General features: G+C 59.3%; 1 protein-coding gene across 1 annotated transcript in view; it reads right to left on the bottom strand.

Moving 5' to 3' along the window:
- SLC19A1 (solute carrier family 19 member 1) overlaps positions 1 to 7,254 on the bottom strand; it is a 22,457-nt gene extending 15,203 nt beyond the window's left edge. Inside the window, exon 1 of the mRNA XM_069100308.1 lies at positions 7,027 to 7,254. The gene's annotated coding sequence lies outside the window, so the exon portion shown is untranslated. The remainder of the gene's footprint in view (positions 1 to 7,026) is intronic.
- Between the last annotated feature and the right edge of the window lie 80 nt (positions 7,255 to 7,334).

Here is a 7,334-nt window from a genome sequence, read left to right on the forward strand (position 1 = left end):
GACAGGGATCCACTTTGCCTTTCTAGCACACAGCAGGTATTTAACAAATGCTCCAGGACTTGACAATGGGACCCCAAGGCTCAGTGAAGTTTCCCAGACAGGCCCCACCTTCCTCCTCCTTAGGAACAAGAGGACATGGCTGGACATTTACAATGAGAGGGGATTCTGGGAATGTTCCTCTGGGCCCCCACAAGGAGAGAATCCCAGAACTTGGGGGCCCCCAGGGGTCATGGCCCCCACTAGGTGGCTGAGCACAGCCAGCCCATGCCAGGAGCTGACCCAGAGAAGCCAGAGCCCAGTGTCTGCCTAGGGCTCTCGCAGGCTCCCACATGAAGAGCTGGAAGGGACTTTGGAGACTCCTCACTTTATGGTGGAAGAAACTGAGGCTCAGGGGGGTGGAATGATTGACTCAGGGTCACACAGTTGGCTTCTTGGTCCCCTCCATAGGGTGGAGAACTGCATCTAAGGAGAGCATTCACCCACCAGGAAAGCTTGCCCTGCTGGCATAAATCATGACTGCTCATGATTTATCATGGAAATGGATGGATCAATAGTCTCCGATGGGTAGAGCCAGCATGACTCCGTTCTCCAGGATTTAATGAGTTCTGGCTGCTCCCCATGAGGCTGAGCCAAGGACCCACCCTGGGGCCCCCGCGGTGACTGGCCAAAGTCCTGTCTGGCAGGGCGGCGTCTCTCCTGACCATCTTGTGATGGCCCAAACAGAGGGAGGCCTGCACCAGGCTTCTTCCTCTGCAAGATGATGGGCTTGGACTGGGTGGCCTTGAAGGCCCTCCTGACCCCAGAGCCCTGATGCCCCAGTCCCATGGCCTGGTACAAGCTCCCAGCCTGGGGGACACAGGGAGGCCACTCCTCAGGCTCTCTTTTAAGAGGTCCACACATGCCATCTTTCCTCATTACTGGATGAGGCATTACATTTCCTCATACTGGATGAGGCAGGAGGGTGATGCTGGTCTTGCGTGCCAGAAATAACTCCACCTGGTCCCTGGTCTCGATGCCCTGTCTGGGCATAGTTTCTGGAGGTTACTCAGTCTGACCTGGAGTGAGAGAGCAGGAAGGAGTGTCCCCTTCCCCACTGAAAGCCCCAAGAGTGCTGGGTACAGCTGGAGGCCTGGGGCCATGCCATGGGGGGCCCTGCAGCCTGAGGGGTGGCCCCCACACAAAGACTTCCAAGGGGCTTTGCTGTTTTCTTGGTAAGCAGGTACTAAAAATTGGCACTGCCTCTAACCCTAACTCTAAATTCATGCTGTCTTCACATCTTTCTGGGACTACATTTGCCCAGGCTCCATCTGGCCTCTGGGTTTTCTGCTCTCCTTGGGTGGATATCTGTGCATGCCCTCATTAATGTTTCCCAAAATGGGCCTTCCAGCATCTCCTGCCTCCATGCCCTTTGCCCAGGCAGTCCCCTATGCCTGGAGCACTCTCCCTCCTCATTTGTGTCTGAATCCCTGCCATTGTGAACATTTTGGCACTTCCTGCCTCTTTTCCTGCCCCTCCATCACTATTGCCAAGGAAGCAGAGGGGCTGCCAGGCTTAAGGACTCCCCAGAAGTCTTCCATCGAGGCCCTCCTTGCTTCCCTCTGCTCATCCAGCCTCCTTCATGACCTTCCTCTTCCTTTTCCCATCACAGCCCCTCTGCTGAATGCGCTGGTGCCCTGACCTCCCCACGAGCTCTCCTGATTCAGCTCTGACTTCCAGCGCTGTCTGGTCTCACTCCCCTGCCCAGAGCCTGCCTTGGTTCCCAGGATCAGGGACGGAGGGACCTCAGAGGCCACAGAAAAAAGATGAGGTTCGAGGGAACAGGACTTTCTCCTGGTTACACAGGAAGCATGTGACAGGCACGTTTCAAACCCACATCCTTGGCCTTTCAACTCATGTTCTGCCCACTTTCCCTTGGTTGCTCCCTCCTTCTCCATCTGGAGCCAGCTCCTTGGGTGACCCCACTGGAGGGCTTGGGGGTGCTGGCCTCTCCCCTCCCCAAGTCTGGCCTCCCTTCCTCATTCATTCGTTCTAGAGGTGCCATGGCCGGGTGAGCACCAAGGTGGCAAAGGCCAGAACGAGACAGGCCCTGCCTTTGGGAGGCTTACAATCTCCTGAGCCCTATGGATCAGAATAGCCAGAATTCCCATATGGGATCCTGTAAGAGAGGGAAGGGCCCAGGCACAATAGGAACCGCAATCTTCCCAAGATGGACAGACAGTGGCAGGAGACCCCAGCCTCCTCTTCTCTGGGCCTGCCTCCCCAGCCCTCACTGATCTGCACACCCCTCCCCCACCTCCCCACCTCCCCACATCCCCACCTCCTCACCTCCCCGGTGCTGGGCACTCCAGCTGGAGCCTCAGTCCTTCTCCCCAGGGGCAGAAAGAGCAGAGCGACCTTTGTCCCTTCCCACGCCCTTGGGGATGGCCTGCCCAGTGATTAGCCCCTGTGGAGGTCAGTCGGGGCTTATCAAGGGAGGGGCAGGGAAGGACCACAGCCAGAATGAGGGGAGAGGGGCAAGCCTAGAGTCCAGAGCTGAGCCTTTCCCCAGCAGTAGTAACCTGACACTCTGGCTGGGTGCCAAGGACTGACTCACCTCTAGATCCTCCCCCATGCTGGGAACCAGGATGAGCTCCTGGGTGGGGGGCAGAGCCCAGACTCAGTGTCCCCTCCAAAGATCCAATGCTGATGAGATCGGGCTGAGAGCAGCTGGAGGACAGGAGCCAGCAAATGGGGTGGGCAGAGAATGGCAATGATCTGATGCCATACAACTGACCAAACCCCCTCGAGACCATCTAACCAACCCTCTCCTTCTTCAGGTGGGGAAACTGAGGCCCCAGGAAAGGACCACTCCACAGTCACATATGCCCTCAGACACTGTACCCAAGGCCACTTTGGGAAGGAGACTCAGAGTTAGCCTTTGAGCCCTGGGATCTCTCCCCTTCAAGACTGTGTCTCCAGCACCAGACCAAGGCTGGGAGTAGCTGCTAGGGGAGGCCAGTTGGGCCCAGGGCCTCCAGGTCCTGGCCCAGCCCCACTGGCCCCACCAGCTTATTCTATATCTCTCTGCTTGGCTTAGTAAAGGCAAATAATCTTCCAGTCCACAGGCTAACAAAGGCTGGAGTCCTCCCCCAGCCCCCATCTGGGGGCATTCTAGGCTGGCCCTCTAGCCCCTGCTCCTGGCCTTCAGGAGAATCTCCTACCCCTTCCAGTCCCCCACTTAGAAGGGTGTAGATCAGAGGTCCCAGTCCCAGGAAGCTGCCAGGACAGAAGTGGCTGGCAGTGTACCTTGAGGCAGGGGGCTGTGAGGACAGCTGTGGCCTGGTCGGCCTCCCAGGCTAGTGGGGTAGAAGGCAGGCCCTCCCGGAAACACTCAGCAGGGGGCCAACACCTTTGGTTTAAACAACAATAACCCACTTATAAAACGGACAACACAGAGTCTGGTAAGCACCTACTGTGTGCAGGGCCAGCACAGAGCTGAAATGTAGACAAGATAGGAGTCCCATCACTGAACATGAGACCCAGGTCCTGCCTTGTCCTGCCCTCTCAGGGTCTCCTTCCCCTCATCTGTAACACGTGGGGCAGCTGGGGGCACCCCCGGCCCAGGCTTCGGAGGAGGAGAGAGAAGGGGAGGAAGAGGGGGAGGGGGAGAGGAGGAAGGAAAGGGAGAGGGGAGAGAGGAGAAGAAGGAAAGGGTGAGGAAGAAGGAAGGGGAGAGAGGAGGAAGAAGAGGAGGGGGAAGAGAAGGATGGGGAGAGGAGGAAGGAAGGGGGAGGGGAGAGGAGAGGAGAAGAAGGAAAGGGTGAGGAAGAAGGAAGGGGAGAGAGGAGGAAGAAGAGGAGGGGGAGAGGAGGAAGGAAAGGGGGAGGAGGAAGAGGGGAGGAGGATGGGCCTAGAAAGAGGAAGGGGGGAGGGGGACAGGCAGAGAAGGAGGAGGGGGAAGATGGGTAGGGCCTGAAAGGTACCAGGTGCCAGGTGGGGCCTCCCAGCATGGCCTGGTCTGAGGGATGACCTCATCCTGGGGGCTCCTGAGTCCCTCGGGGCCTGGGGGTCCTGACAACCAGAGGGCAGGGGGAGGTCCATCCCCCTCCCTCCACAACACCAGGGACTGAATGACAGAGGGCACAGAGCACTGTGCGCCCCAGCCATCCGGCTAAACTGGAGGTCTCTGGAGGGGCAACCTGCTTCCACAGGGGCATGAGTGGGGAATAGAGCTGTAGAGTCTATTAGAACCCTTGAGGGTAAGGCCAATGGGGAATGTGGCTCATTCCCTGACCATGTCCTGAATGGACAGGCATGGGAGGCTTGAACACTCGAGTTCAAATTTAGCCTCAGATCCTCCCTTGTGTGACCTTGGGCAAGTCACTTGATCGCTGTTTGCCTCAGTTTCCCTGAGTGCAAAATGGAGATAATAATAGGGTTGTGGGATCAAAGGATCAAGTGAGATAATATTTGTAAAGTTCTCAGCCCCAAGCCTGGTCCTAGGGAAATGCTAGTTATTACTATTTGGGTAGGTCAGGCAAGTCCGACCTGGCCTCTGGCCAGCAGAGGGGCAGGATCCAAGCCCAGGCCTTCTTTGGGGTGGGGGTGGGGCAATGGAAAGACCTGGGAGCTGGGGGGGGGGGGGCCAAACTGGGCTCTGCTGCTTGCTGCTATGCCCTCAGGCCCTGGGGCCTCTCCAGCTTCCCTGGGGTGTTAACCTAAGCTGCTAGGAGTCATCTGGAGGGCAGGCACAGGCTGGCTGCCCCATCAGTACCAAGTGCTTAGTGTCTATTAATGTCTGAATAAATGCCCCTCCCTCCACTCCTTTCCTTTCTGCCTTCTTTCCTTTCTCCTTTCACTCCTTCCTCCCTCCCTCCCTCCTTCCCTTCCTTCAGCACTTTAAGGTTTGCAAAGCCCAGATTGGCCTTCTCTTTCCCTCACACTTGGAACTCTATTTCCTACTCCTTGCCTTTGCATCAGCTGTGCCCGTGCCCATGCCAGGAACACTCTCCCTCTTCAGCTCTGGCTTCCTTTAAGTCCCAGCTAAAATTCTGCCCCACAGGAAGTCCCCTCCACTGCCCCCCCCCCCATCATTAACTGTTTGTCCTGGAGAACTTGTCTGCTGCCTCCCTATTAACCAGGGGAGCCCTTGCTTCTGGTCTCTGTGTGGCAGCCGCCTGAGGGGCACCAGGAATGGGGATAGCACCCTATCTCCTCCCCACTAGGGATTTTGTGGTCTGGGCTCTTGGTGCCCACTCTGTGGTGGAACCTTCCAAGCTCCAGCTGGTCCGATCATTCAAAGGCTGACACACTGTACCCTGACCCCCATGACTCCTCCCAGAGGGACCAGCAACAAAGACAGTGAAAGCTCCTTGAGGGCAGGCACTGGGGCATCACCAGGGGCAAGCCATGGAGCAGAAGGACCCCACTGGAGGTCCCCTGAAGGCTGGGGGTGTGTGTACATACATGCGTGTGCTCACATATGCACACATACACACACTCATGGGATACTTTTTACACTGACCATGAACTGGGACAGTCTGGTTCAACCCTCCCATTTCACAGGCTGTAAAATACAGGGCCCAGGGTCATCCAGCCAGGACTATCTCCCTCAATGTGGCACCAGAAGGTGCTTGGAGGAGCACCCCCTTCAGCCTCCTTGGTTTTACAGATTAGGAAACTAAGGCCCCAAATTCGAAAGTGGCACAGGCGGGCAGACTCCAGTTTAGACCCGGCCCGGGGCCATTCCCCAGCACCCACGTGGAGAGGGCCGGGAGCTGGGGCCAGAGACTGTGGGAGGTGGGGGGAGCCAGGCCTCCCTTCTGCCACACCGGCTGAGGCAGAGGCCAGATGCAGCAGGGCTCTTCAGAGAAAGGGAAGTTCGGTGTGTTAGTGAGTGTGTGTGTGTGAGTGTGTGTGTTCCTGTGCCTGCTGGTGTTACTGTGTGTGCGCGCGTGTGTGTGCACGTGGGTGCGCGGAGGTCACCTTATGCCCAATCTTACTGGGGCAGAGGCTCGGGAACTAGGGGAAAGGCTGCAGAAAGGGCTGAGGGGGCCCCGGGCTCTCCAGCCCGGGCCAGTCCCTCTCAGCCCAGCCCCTTTGTCCTCTGGAGCCCAGGTTTCCCGGACGCACGATCACATCATGCTCGCACTTAGACACACACACACACACACACACAGACTCACACTCACACAGTCCTTGCAAAGGGTGACCCATTTTCATTGGCATCCGACGGTCTCGGACTCTGCAGACCCTGGGTCGCGCCGAGAGCCCCGGAGGAGGGAGGAGGCTCCTCCAGAGTCCCTGGATCGGAGGGTCCGTTAGTCACCGCCCCTCCTTCCTCCCCAGCTCCATAGAGAGTCGGAGGAGAGGCCATGGAGGAGTCATTAGAAGCTCCCGGGCCCGGGCAGCGCCCCCCCCACCCCCGCCCCGTGCCCTCGCGGGGGGCGGGGGTACATCATGGTCAAGACTTTTCAGATCCTTCCACTCCTCGTGGGAATAGAGGCGTCACACCGGGAGGACCCCGGCATGGTTCCTCCCCAAAGACCTCGCGGGGGGGGGGAGCATTGAGGCAGAGGCGGCAGCCCGGGAAGGGAGGGGACCCCACTGACTTCATGTGTGTCCCCAACCCTGTGGGGATCCCGGGCAACCACGCTTCAAATCCTTAACTCCCGTGTGTCTCTGGGCAAGGGCCTTCCCCCCTCCGGGCCTTAGTTTCCCTCCCTGTAAAATGGGGCGGGGGTCGGACTGCCCCCGACCTCTGCCAGATCTGGGGCCTCCTCTGAGAGCCCCATGTGGCCCACCCACTTGCACCGGTTCGGTGCCAGGAGGGCCCCTGCCTCTCCCATCCCGTTCTCTCCTGGACCCCCACTTGGCTCGGATTCAGGTCTGGAGCCGCGGGTTCGGGACCCCGCGGGCTCCATGCTCCGCACTAAAGGCGGGCACACACGTGGGCAGGCAGGGCCGGACCCCGGGTGCACCGTTCCCTTCCCCCTCCCCCCACGGCAGACCCTAGGCAGGGAAGGGGTGGGAGGGGGACCCCCGTACCTGAGTCACGTGTCTGCAGCCCCAAAGTCCTGGGATCTCGTGCGGGGCAGGGGGCGGCCCCGGCGGTGACACCGGCCCTGGCCCCGGCACCTACAGCGGGAGAGGCAGCAGCTGGAGCAGCTGCGGGAGACACTGGATTGGACCGGACCGGACTGCGGACAGTGGGCTGGGCTGGACTGGACCGGGCCTGGCTTGGCAGGCTGGCTGGAACTCCGGAGCGGGGGAGGTGCGGGGGCGGAGGGAGGGACGTGCGGCCTTCTGGGACTTGGAGTCCTGGGCTCCCGGACACGCGTGCGCGCCGAGAGCCG

This window comes from Petaurus breviceps, unplaced genomic scaffold (assembly GCF_028583685.1).
Source record: "Petaurus breviceps papuanus isolate PSGF00001 unplaced genomic scaffold, PetGlider_PUasm1.0 387, whole genome shotgun sequence".
Taxonomy (NCBI): domain Eukaryota; kingdom Metazoa; phylum Chordata; class Mammalia; order Diprotodontia; family Petauridae; genus Petaurus; species Petaurus breviceps.